Source organism: Ooceraea biroi, chromosome 1 (genome assembly GCF_003672135.1).
Source record: "Ooceraea biroi isolate clonal line C1 chromosome 1, Obir_v5.4, whole genome shotgun sequence".
In the NCBI taxonomy this organism is placed as follows: Eukaryota; Metazoa; Arthropoda; class Insecta; order Hymenoptera; family Formicidae; genus Ooceraea; species Ooceraea biroi.
In genome coordinates, this window is record NC_039506.1 from 14,674,582 (window position 1) to 14,690,101 (window position 15,520).

The following is a 15,520-nucleotide window of genomic DNA, read 5'->3' on the forward strand; positions in this document are numbered from 1 at the left end:
CTCCGACCACCCCATTGACCGTCTTCCCGCTTGCACAGTCTCTCGTTCTCTCTCTCTCTCTCTCTCTCTCTCTCCCCTTTCCGCATCTCTCGCCGCATCCTCTCTGCCCTAAACACCACTGCTTTTCCCCAGCGTATACCCTCGTCTCGTGGCTTCGCTGTCTATACACGGGGTGTCCTAATTCCCGTGCCGGCGCGCGGTTGTCCATCGTTTTATCCTTGCGAGTGTTTTCGCGTAACCGAATAAAGACCGAGCGGTGCATGTCGTTAAAAGCGCGAAGAGGTATTCATTCCATGAATCCGGGGGCGGTCGCCGGCGGTCAGGCAACAGTTCAACGTGCAGTTGCTACCACGAGCTTTGTTGCAGACAAACGATTTCGCCGACCTGTGCCTTCGTCGGGCGCACGTTCCTAACATCATTAGACTTTGCGGCGCGGGCTACACCAGTTTAAGCCGACGGCGGTGCTTGCAGTGCAAAGAGGAGGCGAGCGGATAAACCGAAGAGCCTTTTTACTGCGGTGGTAATTAGCGCGAGGAGGGAGGGATATTTGTGAGGACACGAATATCTGATTGATCGAGGATAATGAGCGTGGAAATCGCGAATTCGTCTGTTTTTCACCAGGTATTAATCGCAGCGCGCAATTTGTTAATGAATTTAATGAAACGAGTTACAATCGCCTTTCGTGCGATGTACACGTATACGGGAGGAGAGGGGAACCCGAGCGAGCCATCCGCTCTGGTCGGCCGATGTAATCGCGGACAGTGCACTGCACATTTTGCATAATGCATAACATGAAAATGGCACGCGTTACCCCGCTGATCCCGTGTCCCTCATAATTCGTACTTTGTTAAATCCCGCGTAAAACGCGGGATATTTCATCCCGCGGTCTTCACAAAGAAATTCATCGCGATCAACATCTGCGCACGCACTCATGCTCATCAGCCTTTATAATGAAATGTACAGTCGACAACATTGGCGATATTGACTAATTAGCTTAATAACGAACTACATCTGTTTCCGAATTACAAATTATATATTTTATGTGACTCAAATATATGGCACAGAACGTTCCCTGCCGCATATATCGTTCCAAATGACATTGTTCTGCACGAAAATTAGAATCCTTCATAATTTTCATTCATCCTTAATTTTGCTTCCTACGAGAAAGAAGAACGGTGACTGTCTCTGATCGTGTTTCGCAGCGCCTCGAAATAGACGGGAAACTCGGGAAATCTCAGCAACCGAGTTGTAAGTCAGCACATTGACTCACAGTTAATCGGCAAACTCACGGTACCATTCGCGCAGAGAGAAACCGTATGCCGGGATTGCGGCGGGTCAACGATAAGTCAGCGAAATTATCGAGATTGTCTTTCGGAGTTGCCGTGGCCGGCGGCTGCGGTAGTGCTTTGCAGGTAATTTAGTGCTGGCCATAAGTAATAATCGATCTCGCCACGCGAGAGTAGCGCGTTAATACGCGGTAGGCGCTAATAAGGACTCGCACGTACATAATACGAGCGCGCGAACATGCCACACATGTGCCTCTGTATGTAATAGGTACACACCAATATCGCGCCCACCATTCCGTAATGGATGTCAGTTGTAATTCACGGGCGAATGCATAAACGTCCTTGTCGGCTATTAACGGTAAGATTTACTCTCGGGCCAGGCCGGGGGAATTAAATGATACTTTGGCCCTCCATCTTCCCCTTTTTCGTGCGATCATTTTCCAATTATGAAGACCTCTGTGCCAGCTGCTGCGAGCAAGCAGTGCGAAGACAGCTATAAATTTATATATATCTACGATATTTATATTTCCCAAATTATCGATTGATCTTGACGTGCTGTACGAATTGGTTACCGCCAAATGAAAAGTTTATCTTGGAATTTTTTGTCCACGCACATTTGTTGCACTTCGGTACGATTATTGTTTACGATATGTAATGTCTGTTATTTCTGTCGATAAGAAAACGTGCCGTTGCAATTACGCCGTTATAGTGGCGTCGAAGAATAAAAATCGAAAAATGCAGTAGTGATACAGTAGCAGAAATCAGAGAACTGCACGAAAGTAATCTTAAGAATTTTTCCCTTTTTCTTCTTTTTTTAATTAGACAGCAATGATTTTACATTTTTTCTCTCTCGTGCTCGCAATAAATTTCTCGTACGGAGCCCTGTACGGTTTTAACGAGCAGAAAATTTCTCGTCACGGCGCGACGTACAACTTTACTTCGCATTAAGGTTTCTTACGGTATTATTGCACTTTCAAAGTATTTTTTTAAACGCAATTAAAGCGGTAAATATTGGCGCAAAGTTGGCACTCTCTCAAAGAACAAACACTGGCTAAATTGGTACGAAAGTTATTTAATCACCGAAACTCAATTTTAATGGTTAATGCACGTCACCTGCACGTGTTATTATTAATTATAGCGATATCCCCTGCAGCATTTTTGTGGTATTTTCGTACGTTAAATTATTCTATGGAGACAATATTGTATATCGGAATATCATTATTTATTATAATAACAGAGCAGCTTTTCAAATCTCGTTTCAAACACAAAGCGGTCGTTACTTGCTGCAACATAGAATAACATTTCTCGCGATTAATAAGTTTTTCTTCTGCCGATTGCACGCTGAAAATGCCTGCAGAATTAATTTTGATTCGCGCTGAGAAAACACAGAAATTTTGCTCGATCTGTACTTTGAGAATGAAACACGCACAGTTCGATGCGATTCACGTGACGGATAGATTAATGGTATTAACATTGGTAATAGCCATAAACTATCCGAACGCGCGACTCCCTTTCCATTTCATTTGGCACGTTGCTATTTTAATTACGCTAATGGACGCTTTGTCGGAAGCATCGATGTATGCAGTGTAGCATATAAAATATAAATTATATGTGTTATGTGGATATCCAATTACACGAATCTGGAGAGAAACAGACTCCATCGGCTCTATAAATTCTCTGCATGTAAACGTGACCGTCGGACTGTCGGAATTCGAGCGTCACAATTTCTTTTTAACGAAAATGTCAAAATACTAGGTATTATTGGATTATAAGCAATTAAAAACGAACGGTTTTCACTCGTTCAATTTCAAATAGATTTAATTGAGTATAAGAAATGCAAACAAACATTTTCCTTTTAGTTTCAACATATTTCATTATTTCTTTTTAAGTTTTATTTTAAGTTTTTATTTGAAGTTTTATTTTACATTAACAGATTTCAATTTGCCGAGGTTTTATTCTGTGAATATTAGTTAAATTAAAGAGAGTGTATTTAATGTTGAGTATTAAAAAATTCTGAGGAAAGAGGAGAAAATATTTCATTGCGTTCCCGTTAAACGAGAAATTACCTTAAATTCACTAAGGAATCTGAAATCAAGAGGAAATTCGTAATACCGCACATATTTTATATAGCTTACACTTGAGTATAACTTTAACTTACTTTATCGTACTTACTATAAACGCACGATAGAATATCTTTGACATAGCTAAATTCTCTCATTTGCATCGATAACTCGGTTTCTATCGACTGTATTATATATCGGAAATGATTTTTCTTTCAGTGAGTTTGTTTGAACTTTTATTATACATTTTTTCACGCATGATTTTACATACAAATCTCTTCTTTACATGATGTTTATCCGAGTGCTGCATTGTTTTAATTTTTACTTTATAATACAGCCTTTGTACGATTATTGAAATAATTGTGCACTTAATAAAAATTTGTAATACAACTTATTAAAATATTAAAATCTTATTACATCATACGTTGCGTGTATTAATCTGTTAATTAAATGAAATCTGTGTTCATTTATGCATCACATTTTTGATAAAAGCACACAGAAAAAGAGTATAGAAATATTTTTTTAAATGATTAACAAAGACATAAATTATCGTGTAATGGTAACACATTTTTCAGGTTTCACCTTTCGAATTTGTAACCGTACCGTGCAGTGCACGTCTGTTTCAACCGCGGTAATATTTAACACTCTTATTACCGAGTGCTCTGAACGCAATGAGTTAGTCCGTTATTAATCCTAAATGAAATGGACCGAAACGTAATTAAAAAGAAAAAACGGTCGCCTGGCGATGAAAGTGGCTGCTGAAGCAAATGGCTCGTCTCGACGGCGCGAATTAAGATCGACTGAAGCAAGACATTTTCGGAAGTGAGCGATCTCTCCCCTCCCCTCTCTCTTTCTCTCTTTCTCTCTCTGCTCAGAATAAATTATTCATGATTTCAATGGGTGATTAATCGGGACGTTAAGTCCTGGGATTATTAAGACAAATGACATCGACAGAAAAACGTCTATATATTTTTGCACAAATCACACTTCTGAAACGCTTTATAATCGCCTTTAAGGAAAATGGAGAATTCGAAGGAAATTTACAGAATGCAATTTGTTAATAAGTATATCGATTGTGCTTATCAGTTCCGCCAGTTAAACGCGAATTGTGGGATTACGAATTACATTATGCGGCGAGTATGAATTCCGGGCGAGTGAAAATAATTCGATACTCATGGAAAACAATAATTGTTGCAGGAAACACGATTATTGTGAAATTCTCTAGAGATTTAACTGTTCAGCACAACATATTTTGCACAAATTATTGTTTTGACATGACAGCAAATAGGATTTGCTAACTGTGTGATTAATAGTTGCGTTAGACTTCGTTACTGTTGCTCGTGCAATACGCGGACACAACATGTTTTGCAATCATCTGTCTGATCGTCATCATTCGTGCGCACGTGTATTGATTCAATTTATTCTTGCGTTATCTTTATCCTCATTTTCTTCTTACTGTTTCCTCGATTTCTCTCTATCTTTATATTGCAATTTTCCTTATCTTTAGCGACAGAGACGAAAGTCCACGTGCAAATATCCAGTTGCAATATAATGTAACGCGTTACGCAATATTATCGCGATTCATTCAGTTGTATCTCTGCTCGCTTTTATCTTCGTCGCGTATTACGAGAAGAGATTCCGCACACGCGTGTCATTAAGATTCCTGCCTCGCGACAATGCGTTCCTCGTACAAGTCACCGACTGCATTACGCCACAACTTTAAGTTAGTTTGCATTTTACAGCGATTTGTATAACGTCTTTTATGTCTGTAATGTCAAGTGTAAGTTCATGTGGCTCCTCTGCTCGCAAGCGACTCCGCGAGTTCTCGTTACGAAATGGATGTCGATGAGTGGTCTTCGGAAAATGATATGGTAATGACGCGATAATTACGACAAATAACGTCAAAGGAAAGCTTTAAGAAGAATCGACGAAGCGGTGTCGGAATCAGTTTCAATGTCCCGGAAATTGTTTTCTCGATGTCGCACGTAATCGCGAGTGCGAATGGTAAGGCGTGTTGCGAAATGTTTGCTTGCGCGTGGATCGGACTCATCTATTACATTCGTTTGATACGAACTCAGGCTACACAAGCTTTGATATAATTTCGCGGTACTTTGTCTAGCACAGACAAGAGAAACAGAGAGAGAAACCGCAGCGCATCTCATCAAATTTCCCTCTTTGAATATACATACATCATGGAACTTGTTGCCGTTATGCACACGCGTGTAGGTTTCGGCGTTCAAATGTTTTAGATGTCGTCAGTAATTTACCCGCAATTAAGATCATATTCTACATGGAAACACCCGTGTTCATCTCGGAGTGCCAAGAAATATTAACAGAACCCTTTGGCGGAATCCCCAAGTGTTGCTACACTTTACGATCATCGATTTCCCGAACCCGAGCTCCAAACCGTCTACTGGAAACGCGCGTTTCTTGCCGCGAACGGAGTTTGATTAGAGTTGCATGCAGGTACATAACGTCGCAATCAATTTACGCAATCGCTAATAACTGTCTTGTCCCGCTTAAGTGGGGGCGATTTAGCGAAACGGACAGGTGCTTCGACGTCTATCGCGATGACGAAGAGCAGAGATCAACGTCGGGAAAAACGTCCTCGGTTTATCGCAATTGTTTTCATTGAATAACAACGCGGAATCGTTACCGTCGTCTCGTTACCATCCGGTGCATCACGTACGATATTAATACGGGGAAATGATTTAATGACCGCGTTCTCGGCTGCGAAACGCGCGACGACTGTAACGACACTTCCCTTCTCCGAATACTCGCGCTATTAATCGCCTGATTTATATTTAACTCGCAATTTCGTCTGATCACCGCTGATTCGAGCATGAGGAAAACTAATTTCGCATTTATGCCGGACGATCTGCTAATGAGCCGGAGGAATCCCCTTCGCGCGTTGCGGCAATATGTGGTCGACGATTTAATGACTCATGACTTATGCGATGACGGGAACACGCGTGTCAGACATGCGAGTGACTCTCAATTCTCGAGAACGCGAACTGGATATTAGCGGAGAAGCCAACTATGCGAGGGATACAGATATAAAAAGAGAGAGAAAGAGAGAAAGAGAAAGCGATGTCGCAATTAAAGGAGATATCGCATTGTAATCCGACAGCTCTTGCCGAGGCAAGGAAATAAAGCATCGATCTGAACAATTGAGACCCATATCTTTCACATTATCAGCGCTCCAATTTTGATCGGGATCTGATTGGGATTGTGAGATCCTGAAACGAAAGGTTGATCGGTGTCCTAGAAAAACACATGCATTTGAGGAAGCAACGGAGAAAACAAACGAAGGAATCGCAGACGCCGTTTGCGAGGTGTCAATCGACTATTCGAGGCATTCGGCGATCATCATTTCGTGATGAAGAAGCGCATTTCCTGTAGCGTATTAAATCGTCCTTGAAAATCCCCACTTGGTCGCTCATGACGTGCCATGACGTTACAACCTGTTCGTTGGCACTGGTTTGCGAAGGCTTCGCGTGTGCGAAGGTTGCGGCCAAGAGCAAACGAAATCGCGTATGTGCCGCGACAAGACAGCTGATGACTAATTTCTGATGCACGCGTTTACCTCATTGCGGTGAAGTGTCGTGAAACATCCGGAGATCATTATCTCACCCATGGAAAATTGTGCGATGTATTTTTAAAACGCTCGTTTGCCACGCGCGTTATCACTTCCCGGTAGATTAATCGGTCATAATGACCGATACTTAAGACATACATTATGTCTCATAATAAAAGAAAATGTCGTTAACGACACATTTATGATATAATATAATCAAACGGCAGTGTGATCGGAAACGATGAGCACTATTTCAAATTTTATAGGTGATATATTTAATAATATAATATTTTACCAATGTCTCATACAGTTACGTATCCTCAAGTGATTTGCGTTACCATAATTTAATCTCTCGTGCACGGTGCTTAGTTCGAGAATAATAAAACCGTACTAAAGATAATTGTATTTTGTAACATTCCTCTGCTGCGTGCGTAAAACTCGCACATGCGAATTTTTTACGACGTGGCGGAAAATGGCTAGAATTTTATTATTTCCGAAAGTAATAAAAGATTGTGCGCGTACATCATCCGTGTACATCATTCAATATTGAAATTGCGCATCCTTATCTCGCTCCAATCTCCTGCGCAAATCTAATCATAAAAATAACTTCGCGTTCTCTAGCCTTCGTTCTAATAAAAAAATTAATACCGTGCTCTCCAACGCGTTACTCGAATCACCGTGAAAATCTGAGCTGTTTGCACAATGCGAGAAATTTTTTCACGCATTGGGTATCACGCGCAGGTCAGCTAAGCAGAAACGTGCGTATCGTGATCCCGGTTAACGTACACGAGAGACTTTTATGCAGGAGGAGATAAGGATAAAGATTCGCCTTACTCATGCAGTTTAATATAAAACAAATCGAATCATCTGGAATCGACCGGCGACGTACCCGGCGATGCGCAGTTCTTTATTTATTCGCGCGGCGGGCCATATAATTCATTGAATAACCGGCCGGTTCCGGCAGGGATGCTACATCGGAGAAATATAAAATATATTCTTTCATTTCCCCGGGGACTTCCGGGGAAGCTTAGCGCGCGTGGGCTATCTCTCCCGCGCGCGCTAAACGGGAAAGGTAGTCCTCTCACGATTGGACCCACTCGCTGGCAGAGACGATCACCTTCTCTCTCTGTCTCTGTCCGCGGATTAATCTATCCCTTATCCCGTTTATCCCGCTCTTCCCGTTTCTCGGAAAACGTGAAGCTAAAAACGATGACACGTATCTTCGCGGCGCGGGGAGCGAGGACACTATCCTCCTCCTCCCCTACCTACGTTTTCCCTCCACCGCCGCCAACCTGCCGGGGTACTTATGGAGTCTCTCGCAGATTAACTTTTGATACGCGTCTCCAGTCTCCGTGCAAGCGCCAATTCGTACGTGTGCGCGAACGTGACACGTTCACCCGCTGCCGATTATTAAATTTGTATTAGCACCGGTGAGTCCCGCGCTCGTAAAGCGTAATTTGACTGGTAACCCGGAGGTGAAGGCGTTACACAGGCGGAATCGTGGTAACGTAACGAAAACGAAGAGGATCCGTTGGTGACGAGGAGAAAGAGGAAGAGAGAGAAGGAGAGACGAAGACAGAGACGAAGAGGAACCAAGAGTGGAACGTGAGTGCAAAGTAATCGTTAATCTCGTTGGCCGCGAAAGCGCGGAGAGCGCCGCGTAAGTTTAATCTAAATTATGCAAAATGATTTGCATCGTGCCGGTCGTCCGGGCGCTTTAGGGCCTCCCTTTGTGTTCGCCAAGCAAACCCAGCGCGGTTTTACGCTCGATCTTGCGACGGTCCTGATTTTACGGTAACTCGGAGGAAAATGGTGTACAGTCACCGGGAACCGTGCCCACCTTCGAGGAACGTTTATACGCTCCGCGAAAGTGTGCCATCAAAAATTTCGAAGGCGATCTGGTACCTCATAGCGTTATATAACCTTTGGAAAACCAGCCATTTCCTTTAGTGTTATCTACTATTGGGTCTCCGTAATCGAAATTTCGTTTCGACATCTCCCTTGAATGGATCGCGCAGTTTTTCGCCAGAAAACACGACTTTTTATTGAAAATCTGTTGCATAGACAAGGTAGAATTGATAGAGAGAACACTTCGGCAAAATTCTAAGATTTTCTTGTCCAAGAAATTCAGTGTATTAATCAGTGTAACTAAATTTAATGTTTTACGGTTCACAATAAAAAGTCGTAGCTACATACGCTAATAAATGTATCATATTGAGAAAGATGTAAATCATTGTTATATAAAACTGTTAAAATTAAAATTTAACGAGTAACAATTTTCCGTTAACAATTATTTGATATATATATCACAGCGCGCAGTTTAAGGATAAAAATAAGGAAACCGCGGTATATTACTTACAAACCTCGGAACGAAATTATTCGCGTCGCAGGGCCGCATTTATGCGGACGTGGATATGTAAATGGCATCGTGGCAAGTACGCATCCTTCCGCGTTTGCGGATGAGAATTAATTTCCGAATTTTTCGTGCGGGAGAGGACGAAATTAGCTAGCTTCGGTTACCGAAGCGTCCACCACGCTGACGTGCTGGAATGGGCAAAAATTAATCGCTCTCGTCAAGCCCTCGAGAGTCAGCAGGTGCGCGTGTAATCCTCGCGATTTGTATTTTCTCGCGGCGCTGCGATGCGGAAGAAATAACGAGAGAGAGAAAAGAAAAATCAAAAAGAAAATCAAAAGAGGAGGAGGAAGAGGATGAGTGCTCGGCACGTCGTGTATTTCATTTCTACGATTGCGGATTACGCGGCGCGATGGACCTACTTTTTAAAATTACGGGGCACCATATATCGGCCGGCGCACGACAACCCAGCGAGGCCGACTGCGCGATAAATTGTCTTAAAACCCGTCGCGCATTCATAATGGATACCCGCGTGTGTATGGTTTCCGCGCGAAATGCCGCGTGATCCTTGCGGCGAGCAGAACGATAAAAAAGAAAAGCGGAAACGCGAAAAAGCAGCGAGATGTCGCGATGGAAAATGTGGCGGCGTCTGCAAACAACTCTCGGAACAGATCGCAAATTGTTATGATTGCGTAAAGGACTGCGCGTTAGCAGGGCGAGAAAAGCGAGTTTCCTACTCTTGTCTCTTTAATGATCGGTTATAGCGAATTCCGCCTTCTCGTTCATCGCGAAGTTGGGAAGGAGCTGCGAAACGTTAAGTGAGGGTTACTTAAGACGAAAGGCCGTCGCTGCAACTTGGGCCAAAGGGCGCCGGTCACTGTACCGTGGAGTAATGTTCAAACTTCCCCGCTGTATTATCGCGAGTATTTCACCGGCAACTACAGATACACTGTTTCCTGTTCCTATTGTGTTCCCATTGTGTTCCGTGCTGGGCCTAGAATTTAAGCGTTCGCGTCGAGATAGAGCGCGACTTACTGTTCCGCGCGAAGTTAACACGTTTCGTTATCATTGATAGCTTCCATCGCGAGCTCTAAATTTCGCGTGTGATCTCCGTGTTTGTATTCAGCGGTGTAAGAATTGATTGCAAAATTCGTCGGATGCGCGATTAACCACGTGCGATGCTCTCGTTCGCTTGCAGCGCGCTCGCAGCACACTCGTTTGAGGTCTCGCTCAAATTGAGCATTACGAAATTAAGTCGATACAAGCTTCCATCTTGCTTCAACCGCCCGGAGCGAAGGCAGTGGCTTATCTTGATGACGACGTTGCGTGTCGTCTACGCTAAGCGTGCTCCTCGGGGATACCTCGTAATTATCGTGAACGCTTAGTCGCTTCCGCTCGCGAATTAATTTTTGTTGCTATCGGCTCATGTGGCCCCGAGGCGAAACGCTAATTGCAACTTTAGCGAACGCTGAGATATAACGCTTTATAGAACAAAAATATCGTTCACTTCCTCATATATTACGTAAGCATATATTGTCGCAAGTTAACCACATGAATCTAAACAGACATGTGTATTTGTAAAGCTAGATCGCCAACGTAAACTTCTTGTCATGCTTAGAAAATAATTTTGGAAACAGAGTTGCTATCGTAATTTGCGATATACGTTCGCATATTCTCTGGAATTGATTTCAATTAAATTTTAATTAAATAGCGATAGGGACCGTGTCTGCAACGTATCAGCAGACAGACTTTAACGTTACAACGAATATTCGAAGCAGCAATGGCCTCGAGTAATCGTCTGCATTCGAAATGAAATCTACAAACATCCTGCACATATATTAGCGTATCATGGAAGTGATACATTATGGAAATTGATGTGCTACAAAATACACAAGCGTATATATGTGCTCTTTACAAATGTTGCCTTGAAATCTTCCCGTTTCATTCGGTTACACGAGACTTCTCTGTTTTGTACGCAAAAGCATTGAGACCTATTAGCGTCCAAATCAGAAATTAATTTCAACGTACGTCAACAGGGCTTTTCTCGTATATTTTCACTTCATATTTATCTCGCAATGGCAATTCGAGGGAAAATTCGAAGGAAAGGAAAATCACTCGCAGGATTTGAAACATTAAATTTTTAATAATATGGGCGTCAGCGTTTTCGCGACAAGAAAGTCTGAGTACGGGAACGTTTTATTTGTTAATACGGTGACCGCACGACGCGGTAAGCGTTTATCGCCATTTAATGCGATCTACTACTGCGGATCTTGCCGGCATGGATTTTTCAAAAGAAAATATTCCCCTAGCCTCCTAGCATCATCCATAAAAGTTTACGTTGGCGTGCGAAAGAACTGCCTGCCTATTACGGGCCGGGATTTTACAGCGTTCTTTAAACTGGCTGTCACAGATCGCGCGATGGCGTCAGACAGTAATTTTTATTGTTGATACTATACAACCACCGTAAAGTAGCCACCGCTGCGAGATGGCATCGTCCTGGAACGTCGATGCACCGGGCTAAAGTGCAATCGGTCGAAACGAGCATCGCCCGGTGCCATTACTTAAGCCCTATTTAAGCGAATCGATATTCAACCGATATAATCGTTCGAACTGTTGCAACGTAAGAGATTATATGTAATAAGCTAACTAAGAAAGCTCTTACATTGCGATATACAACAAATGCCTCGCGCAATATTACGATTGTACCATTATTCCATTAAATTATAACATAAATTCTTTTAATTCATACTTTATACATTCTATAATACTCTCTATTATATCATATTATACTCATATCACCACTTTCGGTCCAAATACTCTCCTGTTAGGCAGGGGAAAGCCGTTGCGGTATCAGCAGAGTGTATCTGAGTCTGATATTGCAGTGTACTTAAAAGAAGAGTACGACGTCCAGCACAGAAAGCCCTATTCGGTGCAACGTCGTAACGTCGTCGTGTCAAAAATTGTCCCGTCCAAATAGCCACTTACATGCCGCGCGCGACCACCTTCCGGAAAATCCGATTCAAACTTTCCATGGACGGGCAGTTGCTTTCTGGCCGCGCGCGAAAATTTCGCGAAATGCACCAGACCAAACCGCACTCGCGCTCGCCCTTCGCAGGCCAGGTCTGTGGGAACTCGGGTAATCTCTCCTCCATATACTCTCCACCCTTTCTGAGCGCGAGTTCACCACGTAGTCGAGTTTTCTTTGTTTTCTGCGGAAAGTCCCGCGTGGCTTCCACCATCTATCGCGCTATAAGTCGCAAACTGTCAATTCCGATCGATATCTTTTTGATAAGCTTTTCTTTTTTTAATGCGCTTTCCACAGCTCTTCAGTATGCTCTTTATTTTGCAATTTTTCAGTTTTAATGTGCGTTTTCGCAGCAGGTGCATGAAGACGAAAAGGAAGTTCCTCTTTCTTAAAACGAGGTACTCCTCGTTCTATAACACACAACGGACTGTGTAGATTGTGCCAGTTTCTTGCATCTCTCTTTATCTAAGTGCAAATATTAATGCACAATGCAAATATCAGTTGTACGGTTGTTTAGTCTGACGCGATATTTGAATCCAATACAGTTTCCTTTATCGTCCGTGTACATCCGCGAGACGATGAAACAGTCCTCTTGAACTTTCCGCAGGAAAATCGATTTTAGATTTATCGAAGCAAAGACTATCGGAATAGTATAAATAGAATATTATGAATAGAGAAAGCGATGGTTTCTACGATCCTATTTGCAAAAACCGATTATACGGACGAGTTAAATCATGCCGTTTAATATTCTCATTTGCGCGATACGCGAACAAGAAATAACATTTTCAAATGACCGTGCATTCGCTTATTTCGCACGGGTCTTGCTTGCAATTTCGGTGCATGGGATTGGGTAGTCACGCTTCCATTCTATTTGCCATGAAAATATTAGTTAATCTGATAATTTATCGTCCTCGACTTTCCAAAATATGGTCGCGCGATATAAATCCGTCGCGCTCTGTTACACATTATTTTAGTTTAAATTTTGTTTATCAAACACATTGACGTCCTTATATGAAAAATATTTCTATCTTTCTCTCTAAATTTTTCCTGATGTGATCGCATAGCGCATAGAATTTTCTACATTACTCAATAGTCTAATCTCTAAATATAATTATGCCATAATGCCATGTTGCACAGATTAAAACAGTGCAATTAGGAATCGATATAAAATAACTATATATTTCATCGGATTAAATTTAGCGTTATAAGTTCCGCGGTATAGATCGTCGTTGTCCTGTCGTTACATCGTTATTCTCAATTAATTGCCGCCGGGATAAATCAATACGAATTTTACATAATAACCTTTAATCATATCAGCAAAATCGGCATAAAAGTCGTACAAAAATGTAATTCAATAACGTAATCACTTTCCAGATTCCCATTTTCACGTGAGACGGTACAAAGGACATCCGATATCCAAAATGCATCTCTCGGCATCACTCTTCCTTATCATGCTGTGCGTCCTGGTTCATTCGGCGGTCGGCATCCAAGAGATGGTAAACTCCGATTCCGTTTACTTCCCTGATCAAGCGGATTACATCAAGCTTGCCACAAAGTGTCCGAGCGACACGATACTGTGGCCTGCGAACCGTCGGTGCTACAAAGAGGGTGAGCAAGGTCCCTGCAACGTCGGTCGGGTGCTGCTGTTCGACCGTCGGTTACTGCGACCGTACTGCAAGGATATCATGTTCTAAAGGACTATCCGTGCTATACCACAGCGAACAGCCGGGTGTAACCAACTGCCAAACGACCAACTGCAGTTTAATCCGCCACCTGCTGCGATTCGTTGCACGATAGGTGACGGCAGCGACCGCGAATTTCCCGTTCGAGAGGCTCAATTATATGTTTCGACACGGACAAAAATATTTGTTCAAGCAAAGAGAAAACGCGTAGATATTTATTAATGGAATTATAAATACTCGTATAATGGAATTGTAAATACTCGTAGCGACGGCGTCGCGTTCGATATCAAAAATAATATCCCTGCGTAAACGCAAAGGAGTTGCATCGGACGTTTGCGTAAGGCAGATCCATGCTGTTTCTCTAGGCAGAATTTTTTAATTTGTTAATAAAAGCGAACTCGCAGGAGAGAAGCTCAAATCAAATGTTAGTCTGATAATTAGCGTGATACCTCAATTTTTATTTAAATATTAATGCCATGTCACGTGTGATTGTATATGAAATATTTACGAGATTTATGCTCGAAGTAATCTCTTGTGCCTTAGTTTGTCTAGATTTTTATTGTTAATTATTATATTATAATCATATTCTTCGTGTGGCGTGTGTATGTGTGAATTGAATTTTCCAACTGACTCGCGCGTCATTTAACATTTAGAGAAATACGCTTTAATTGACTGCATAAAATATAGATCTGATAGATTAGATTCTTTTTATGCTCTATTCTCAACTTAGTATGTAGCTCATGAATTTTTACTGCTACTATTCATAGAAAATGATAGATGTATTTATTTAAAATCCATGTAATGCCAATAATTTTCCATCTATAAAAGATAACTGTAGTTTAGTAAGTATTTATATTTACATTTTGATATTACCAGAGAGTTATTAATTATTATTGATAGCGATTGAAATAGCAATTATTCTGCTGATTTGTATTTATGTAATAAAATTTTTATTGTCGCAAAATATATCAAATAATAGCAAACGTTCACCACTCATTTTTCCCTTTACTTAACCAGACGAGGGAAAGAGAGCTGGCACTCTTCGGCTGCGCATTTGCGTTACCCTTGCCATCACCGACGATACGAACACAAGTGAATAAAAAATAAAAAAAGAATAAAGTGCACTTTCCGAGTAGCAAACATCCGTCTGCAGTGCCGATATGCGCGTGCATATAAATTATAGATAAAGAGAAATGTTCCAGCGGTTATCATCGAAAATAAATACACCGCGCGCATCGTGAATGTTTATCGGGCCGTATATAGAATGTACGCTAGTATTTATTAATCGATCGTGGCCTGATGTTCGTCGGGCAAGTGGATAAAATGACTCTCGTACCTCGTTACTCCGGGCCGGCCGGCAGGGGTTTCCCTACGCCAAGCGAGGTATCCCACCCCCTGACTGCAATATCTCAGGGCCCAATGTGACATCGATTCGCAATTTGGTACGGCGGTTGACAATATGGAGAGACGAGAAATGATCTGGAGCTACGAATGCCGGCCGCGGCGCGCTCGTTCCGAGATATCACCCGCTGCCTGG

General features: G+C 42.2%; 1 long non-coding RNA gene across 2 annotated transcripts; it reads left to right on the top strand.

The window, feature by feature from the left end:
* The first annotated feature begins 6,822 nt into the window (after window positions 1-6,822).
* Window positions 6,823-14,966, top strand: LOC105281460. 2 transcript variants are annotated; one of them, XR_894321.3, is made up of 3 exons: window positions 6,823-7,189; window positions 8,246-8,528; window positions 13,676-14,966. It is a non-coding gene; the product is annotated as an uncharacterized LOC105281460 (long non-coding RNA). The 2 variants fall into 2 exon arrangements; XR_002193436.2 differs by having other exon boundaries at window positions 6,843-8,528.
* The last annotated feature ends 554 nt before the right edge of the window (window positions 14,967-15,520 follow it).